This window comes from Zonotrichia albicollis, chromosome 20 (genome assembly GCF_047830755.1).
Source record: "Zonotrichia albicollis isolate bZonAlb1 chromosome 20, bZonAlb1.hap1, whole genome shotgun sequence".
Taxonomy (NCBI): Eukaryota; Metazoa; Chordata; class Aves; order Passeriformes; family Passerellidae; genus Zonotrichia; species Zonotrichia albicollis.
In genome coordinates this window covers 10,667,778-10,676,370 of record NC_133838.1, presented here as the reverse complement: position 1 = coordinate 10,676,370, position 8,593 = coordinate 10,667,778, and the positions used below count along the sequence as shown (strand labels likewise).

Sequence of the window (8,593 nt, the reverse complement as noted above, 5' to 3'; positions counted from 1 at the left end):
TCTGTGTGAGTGTGAGTGAGGGGGATCCGCGGCGGGAGCGCCCCCGCGCATGCGCCGCGTGACCCCCGCGGGAGTGGCGCGGAGCGAGAGGGGCGGCGTGAGGGGAGCTGTGGGTGATGGAGGCAGGGAATTGTGGATGTGGGGAGGGAATAATTCATCCAGTCCGCGCGGCGCTGCTGTTGGAATCCCTCAACCGCGCCTCTAAACGAGGGGACTCCATCACGTCCCCAAGCAGCCCCTCCCAATGTCTGGTCGCTCGGAGGGCGAAAAAAAATCTCAATTATTCTGTGAATCTGCCCTGTCTCAGCTTGAGGCCGTTTCCTCTCACTCTTCACACAGTAGAAGAGACCGGCCCACCTCACTACAAGCTCCCGGCATTTTGTGCCTGGTTTTGTACGTGGTTTTGACAGGTGCTTGTGGAGAGCAATGAGGTTTCCCTTAAGCCTCTTCTTAAGACTAAACCCAGCTCCCCCAGCCGTTCCTGTCAGCGGAGGCATTTTCTTCGACCTTTCACGAGCCTTTGAGGGCCCCAGACTGTACTAGAGTACAGTTATTGTCTTTATATTTATTATCTTTATCCATAGAATCATAAAATCAAAGTTGTGAGAGAACCCACGACGACATTCGGAGCGCGGGAGGGATTCGAACCTGCGGCCACATGCAACCCGCCGACCACAGGACTCGAACCCGTGGTTCTGCCCGCACTGCGCCCCGCCGGTGCCGCGCATGCGCGCTCCGCATTCCCGCCAGGTGGCGGCGCTGAGGGGCGGGAAGGGGCTGAGGGGGAACCGGGACCGGCACCGGGCCATGGGGACCGAGATTTGGCCTGCCCGGATCACAGCGCTGCCCTGAGGTACAGGGAAGTGCTGCTGTGAGGGCTCAGCGTGTTCCCTTGGTCTCCAGATCCCGGTTCCAGTTCCCAGATCCCGTTCCCGGTTCCGAGTTCCGGTCCCGGTTCCCAGATCCCGGTCCCGCCGCGGGCTCAGGGAAGCGGAAGCTTTGGGAACCCCCCGGGCGGACCGAACCACTGACGGCAGTGGGGAGGAGCGGGCTGTACCACTCCACTGGTGGGAGGGGATGCTGGCGTGGAAGGCTCCGTGTGCACGTGCGGCCAGAGGGCCGGTCCAAGTGCGCGGGGCTGCGGGGGGGTCCGGGATGTACCAAGGGTGGCTGCGGGACGGTCAGGGCGAGCCGCCCCCAGGCTATACCAATGCCCAAAGGGGGAGCGAGGGGCCTGTACCATGGGATATAAGGGGGTGTTGCCATAAAAGCAGCGGGATGGAAGGATGCGTGGAGAGGGGGCACCTCCCGCTAGAACGGGTTGCTCAAGGTATTATCTAACCTGGCTGCGAACAATTCCAGGCTCGGGGCATTCCACGCCCTGTGCCAGTGCCTCGCCACGCTCACAGAGAGGAACTTCCTCCTAATACCTAATCTCTATTGTTGCCTGTCTTATCACTGCAGCTCGTGACGAAAGATTTCCCTGGAGGCCCCTCCAGACACTGCAGAGCCCTGCGAGTTCCTCACGCAGCCCTCCATTCTCACTCCCTCCCCCCCCATTCTCCACGCCTGGAATGGACGCGCCCAGCGCGCTGCCCCGGGGCGTGTGGGGGCGGACCGTACCACTGTGGCGGCCGTGGGTGTGAGGGGCGGGCCGTACCACGGCGCGGCGGGCGGGAGGGGGGGGCGCGGCCTGTGCGCGTTGAGCCGTGTGGCGGCGCGCGGGCTCTCGGTGTCTCCGGCCGGACCGGGCCCAGCGCAGCCCCAGCCCCGTCACGGGCCCCGCCGCCCGCCCGCGACCCTGCCCGACCCCGCCCGGCCCCCGGCCCGCTCAATGCCCACGGTGAGGCGGCAGCCCAGGCGCTTCGGGGGGATCGGGGCAGGCCGGAGGCCCCGGGGAACCGGGAGGGGAATCCCGGGTGTGTTTGGAGGGGATTCCCTGCCCTGAGGGGGCCTCGCTGGCCTGGAGAGTCTCCTCAAGGCCTTGCGGGTGCTTTGGAAGGGTTTTGTGTTCTAGGAAGGGTTTTAGGGCTGCGGGAGGCTGAGGCGTTGGTTTGGGGCGGGTTTGAGGGTGCAGGAGGCGGCTCCCTGAGGGCTCCGGGGGGATCTGGAGGGGGATTTGGGGCTCCACAAAGCTTGAGGGCGCAGGAAGCTCCCTGAGGGCTCAAAGGCTCCTTTGGAGGGGGATTTGGGGCTCCACGAGGCTCTGCCTGGGACTCGGGGATTCCTTCCTGTTATGGAGGAAATTCCCGGCCTGTGGGGTTTGGCTGGGCGGCTTTGAGGGCTCGCTGTGTGCCAGGAGGGGATTTGGGGGCAGCTCAGACCTTGGGGTCCCTCCTGAGCTTTGGGGGTTCAGAGGTTGGGGACAGTGACCCTGACCTACAGCTTTGGGGGTCCCATTTCCCTGTAGGGTTATTTTGGGGGGTCCCCCCTCACCAATGGGATTTGGGGGGCTCAGTGCCCACCCCCAGCGTTGTGGGGTCCCCCAAGTCCTCCCCTTGCAGCCGGTTTGGGGGGGATGTTCAGGAAAGGGGGGGCATTGAAACAGGGAGGCTGCAAGGAGAGGGTTGAATTTGGGGTTTGTACCTGGTTTTGGGGGAATTTATACGTGATTTTAGAGGGGTTTGCACTTGGTTTTGGGGGAATTTGTGCCTGATTTTTGAGGGGGCTGTACCTGACTTTAGGGGGAATTTATGCCTGGTTTTGGGGGGAATTTATGCTTGATTTTGGGGGAGTTTGTACCTGGTTTTAGAGGGGGTTACACCTGGTTTTGGGGGGAGTTTGTGCCTGGTTTTGGAGGGAGTTTTGTACCTGATTTTTGAGGGGGTTGTATCTGACTTTAGGGAGAATTTTTACCTGGTTTTGGGGCAATTTTTACCTGGTTTTGGGGGGAATCTGTACCTGGTTTTAGAGGGGGTTACACCTGGTTTTGGGGGAATTTATACTTGATTTTAGAGGGGTTTGTTCCTGGTTTTGGGGGGAATTTGTACATGGTTTTTGAGAGGGTTGTACCTGACTTTAGGGGCAATTTTTACATGGTTTTGGGGGGAATTTGCGCCTGGTTTTAGAGGGGGTTACACCTGGTTTTGGGGGGAATTTGTACCTGATTTTAGAGGGGTTTGCACCTGGTTTTAGAGAGGGTTTTATCTGGTTTTGGGGGAATTTGTACCTGATTTTAGAGGGGTTTGCACCTGGTTTTGGGGGGAATTTGTGCCTGGTTTTGGGGGCATTTGCACCTGATTTTTGAGGGGGTTGCACTTGGTTTTGGGGGCAATTTTTACATGGTTTTGTGGGGCAATTTGTACCTGGTTTTAGAGGGGGTTACACCTGGTTTTGGGGGGAATTTATATGTGATTTTAGAGGGGTTTTCACCTGGTTTTAGAGAGGGTTTTATCTGGTTTTGGGGGGAATTTGTACCTGATTTTTGAGGGGTTTGCACCTGGTTTTGGGGGGAATTTGTACCTGATTTTTGAGGGGGTTGTACCTGACTTTAGGGGGAATTTATGCCTGGTTTTTGGGGGGAATTTATACGTGATTTTAGAGGGGTTTGCACTTGGTTTTGGGGGGAATTTATGCTGATTTTGGGGGGAATTTGTGCCTGGTTTTGGGGGGAATTTGTGCCTGGTTTTGGGAGAAATTTGCACCTGGTTTTAGGGGTACTTTGCACCTGGTTTTGGTGGGAATTTTATCTGGTTTTTATTTGATTTTTATCTGCTGTTGAGGGACATTTTCATCAGTATTTTGAGGACAGTGCTATTACTGATCCCTGCGTGCATGAGGAACACGTTTGATAAAACCTGGGGGATTTTTTGGGGGTGAGAAAGGGAAACCTCGAGGCAACCTCTAAAGGATAAAGGGATTTTTTTAATGTGTGTTTAGGGCTGGGCTTTACAGGCTTTGGGATGTGATTCCTGGCTGTGATTAATCACCATTTTCTGCATTTTCTTCCGGGGCACTGTGTGTGTGATCTCTGCTGGTTTCAGGGTGAGGAGGAGGAAGAGGAAGGCAGAAATTTGGCTTTGAAAAGCTCCTGTAGAAATGGAAACTGGAATGAAGCAGGCAGGGGCTGACTCAGAGCTGCAGTTAGGATTTGAAGGAAAGAAAAAAAAATTAAATAAAAAAAATTAAAATAAATAAAGATAAACCCACCAGTAGCTGCAGCCAGAAAACTCTGTCTCCTCATGACTCAACTTGGATTTAATCAACTCGGTAGGAGTGAGCAATGTGGGTCTGGTTGGGATTTTTAATTAAAAATAAAACAAAAAAAAAGCCCCGAAGTGATGAAGCTGAGAGAGGAGAATCCCTGCAGGTGCATCCTCCTCTTCCTCAGCGCAGGGCAGAGCTCGGGGTGCTCCTGCTGCACTTGGGCCCCTCGGCAGCTCCAGAGGGAATTCCGGGCTGAGAGGGAATTTCGGGGTGAGAGGGAGTTCTAGAATGAGAGGGAATTTCGGGGTGAGAGGGAATTTTCAGGATGAATTTCCAGGGTGAGAGGGAATTTCAGAATGAGAAGGAATTCTAGAATGAGAGGGAATTTTAGGGTAAGAGGGAATTTTGGTATGAGAGGGAATTTTCAGGATGAGAGGGAATTTTCAGGATGAGAGGGAATTTGGGATGAGAGGGAATTTTGGGATGAGAGGGAATTTTCAGGATGAATTTCCAGGGTGAGAGGGAATTTTTAGATGAGAGGGAATTTTGGGGTGAGAGGGAATTTTCAGGATGAATTTTCAAGGTGAGAGGGAATTTTGGGATGAGAGGGAATTTTGGGATGAGAGGGAATTTTGGGATGAGAGGGAATTTTGGGATGAGAGGGAATTTTTCCAGGATGAGAGGGAATTTTCAGGGTGAGGGAGTTTTGGGGTGAGAGAATTTTGGGATGAGAGGGAATTTTCAGGATGAATTTCCAGGGTGAAAGGGAATTTTCCAGGGTGAGAGGGAATTTCAGAATGAGAGGGAATTCTAGAATGAGAGGGAATTTTCCAGGGTTAGAGGGAATTTCAGGATGAGAGGGAATTTTGGGGTGAGAGACAATTTCAGAATGAGAGGGAATTTTCAGGATGAATTTTCAGAATGAGAGGGAATTTCAGGGTGTGAGGGAATTTTCAGCATGAATTTCCAGGTTGAGAGGGAGTTTTGGGGTGAGAGAGAATTTTCCAGGGTGAGAGGGAATTTCGGGATGAGAGGGAATTCTAGAATGAGAGGGAATTTTGGGGTGAGAGAATTTTGGGATGAGAGGAATTTTCCAGGCTGAGAGGGAATTTTTCAGGATGAATTTTGGGGTGAGAGGGAATTTTGGGATGAGAGGGAATTCCAGAATGAGAAGGAATTTTCAGGATGAATTTTCAGGGTGAGAGGGAATTCTCCAGGGTTAGAGGGAATTTCAGGATGAGAGGGAGTTTTGGGGTGAGAGAGAATTTTCCAGGATGAGAGGGAATTTCAGGATGAGAGGGAATTCTAGAATGGGAGGGAATTTTCAGGATGAATTTCCAGGGTTAGAGGGAATTTCAGAATGAGGGAATTTCAGAATGAGAGGGAATTTTCAGGATAGATTTTCAGGGTGAGAGGGAATTTTGGGATGAGAGAGAAGCCCTCCCATCCTGCCCCCCCTTTCCCTTCCCTTCCCTTCCCCCTCCCCCCTGAGCAATGCCCCCCCTCAGTGCTGAGCATTTTCCCAGCCCTGAACACAAAACCAAACCCTTCACCCTCCACAGCCCCCTCGAGATTTCCATTTTCCACCCAAAATCACTGACAGGAGTTTGGGGGTGTGGGAAGAATTCCCAAGGGGGTGATGAGGGCTGGAATTAATTCCCAATTAACACCTTTTCCTTCCTTTCCTGCCCCCTGGCACCTCAAAATTCCCTTCACCTCGAAATTTCCCTTTTTCCCCACCCCAAAAATTCCCCAGATTTAGCAAACTTGTTCCCAAGTCACCTGGAACTGTTTTAATCCACCTGAGCCATGCTAAAATTCCAAATTATGTTTCTGGGTTGTATATTTAAGGAGGAAATTCCCATTTTTAGGAGCACAGGGGTGTTGCTGATTCCTGTGTGGATGAGGAACGAGTTTGCTAAATCTGGGGAATTTTTGGGGTGGGGAAAAAGGGAAATTTCGAGGTGAAGGGTGAAGGGAATTTTGGGGTGAGAGGGAATTTTCCAGGGTTAGAGGGAGTTTCAGAATGAGCGGGAATTCTAGAATGAGAAAGAATTTTGGGATGAGAGGGAATTTCAGAATGAGAAGGAATTTTCAGGAAGAATTTTGGGATGAGAGGGAATTTCAGAATGAGAAGGAATTTTCAGGAAGAATTTTGGGATGAGAGGGAATTTCAGAATGAGAAGGAATTTTCAGGATGAATTTTGGGATGAGAGGGAATTTCAGAATGAGAAGGAATTTTCAGGATGAATTTTGGGATGAGAGGGAATTTCAGAATGAGAAGGAATTTTCAGGATGAATTTTGGGATGAGAGGGAATTTCAGAATGAGAAGGAATTTCAGGATGACAAGGAATTTCAGAATGAGAGAGAATTTTGGGGTGAGAGGGAATTTTCCAGGGTGAGTGGGAATTTCAGGATGAGAGAGAATTTCAGAGAATTCAGAATGAATTAATTCCCAAGTCACCTGGAACTGTTTTAATCCACCTGAGCCATGCTGAAATTCCAAATTATGTTTCTGGGTTGTATATTTAGGGAGGAAATTCCCATTTTTAGGAGCACAGGGGTGTTGCTGATTCCTGTGTGGATGAGGAACGAGTTTGCTAAATCTGGGGAATTTTTGGGGTGGGGAAAAAGGGAAATTTCGAGGTGATGTGTGAAGGGAATTTTGGGGTGCCAGGGGGCAGGAAAGGAAGGAAAAGGGGGTGTGCCTTTTTATTAATTAATTAATTCCAGCCCTCATCACCTCCCTGGGAATTCTTCCCGCACCTCCAAACTCCTGTCAGTGATTTTGGGTGGAAAATGGAAATCTCGAGGTGGCTGTGGAGGGTGAAGGGTTTGGTTTTGTGTTTAGGGCTGGGAAAATGTTCAGCACTGAGGGGGGGCATTGCCCAGGGGGGAGGGGAAGGGGAGGGAAAGGGGGTGCAGGATGGGGGGGCTTCTCTCTCACCCCGAAATTCCCTCTCACCCCAAAATTCCCTCATTCTGAGATTCCCTCTAACCCTGGAAAATTCCCTCTCATTCTGAAAATTCATCCTGAAAATTCCCTCTGATTCTAGAATTCCCTCTCATCCCAAAATTCCCTCTCATCCCAAAATTCCCTCTCATCCCAAAATTCATCCTGAAAATTCCCTCTGATTCTAGAATTCCCTCTCACCCCAAAATTCCCTCTAACCCTGAAATTCCCTCTTACCCTGGAAAATTCCCTTACCCTGAAAATTCATCCTGAAAATTCCCTCTCACCCTGAAATTTCCTCTAACCCTGAAAATCTATCCTGAAAATTCCCTCTCATCCTGAAGTTTCCTCATTCTGAAATTCCCTCTCACCCTGGAAATTCATCCTGAAAATTCCCTCTCACCCTAAAATTCCCTCTCATTCTGAAATTATCTCTTACCCCAAAATTCCCTCTCATTCTAGAATTCCCTCTCACCTGAAAATTCATCCTGAAAATTCCCTCTCATTCTGAAATTCCCTCTAACCCTGGAAAATTCCCTCTCACCCCAAAATTCCCTCTCATCCCAAAATTCATCCTGAAAATTCCCTCTCATTCTGAAAATTCCCTCTCACCCCGAAATTCTCTCATTCTGAAATTCTCTCTCACCCCAAAATTCCCTCTCATTCTGAAATTCCCTCTAACCCTGGAAATTCATCCTGAAAATTCTCTCTCATTCTGAAATTCCCTCTCACCCCAAAATTCCCTCTCATTCTAGAATTCCTTCTCATTCTAGAATTTCCTCTCACCCTGAAAATTCATCCTGAAAATTCCCTTTCACCCTGAAATTCCCTCTCATTCTGAAATTCCCTCTAACCCTGGAAATTCATACTGAAAAATTCCCTCTCACCCCGAAATTCCCTCTCATCCTGAAATTCCCTCATTCTGAAATTCCCTCTTACCCTGGAAAATTCCCTCTCATTCTGAAAATTCTCACCCCAAAATTCCCTCTCATTCTAGAATTCCTTCTCATTCTAGAATTCCCTTTCACCCTGAAAATTCATCCTGAAAAATTCCCTCTCATCCCAAAATTCCCTCATTCTGAAATTCCCTCTCACCCTGGAAATTAATCCTGAAAATTCCCTCTCATCCTGAAAAATCCCTCTCATTCTGAAATTCCCACTCATCCCAAAATTCCCTCTCATCCCAAAATTCCCTCTCATTCTGAGATTCCCTCTAACCCTGGAAAATTCCCTCTCATCCTGAAATTCCCTCTCATCCTGAAATTCCCTCTCATCCTGAAATTCCCTCTCATCCTGAAATTCCCTCTCATCCTGAAATTCCCTCTCATCCCAAAATTCCCTCTCACCCTGAAATTCCCTCTCATTCTGAAATTATCTCTCACCCCAAAATTCCCTCTCACCCCGAAATTCCCTCTTACCCTGAAATTCCCTCTCACCCTGAAAATTCATCCTGAAAATTCCCTCTCACCCCGAAATTCCCTCTCATCCCAAAA

General features: G+C 50.2%; 1 protein-coding gene across 2 annotated transcripts in view; it reads left to right on the top strand.

Moving 5' to 3' along the window:
- Positions 1-1,625: 1,625 nt before the first annotated feature.
- The window catches only part of PTP4A2 (protein tyrosine phosphatase 4A2), a 31,197-nt gene continuing 24,229 nt past the window's right edge, over positions 1,626-8,593 (top strand). Inside the window, exon 1 of one of the 2 annotated variants that reach the window (XM_074555480.1) lies at positions 1,626-1,843. The gene's annotated coding sequence lies outside the window, so the exon portion shown is untranslated. The remainder of the gene's footprint in view (positions 1,844-8,593) is intronic. The other variant, XM_074555479.1, reaches the window with a different exon arrangement.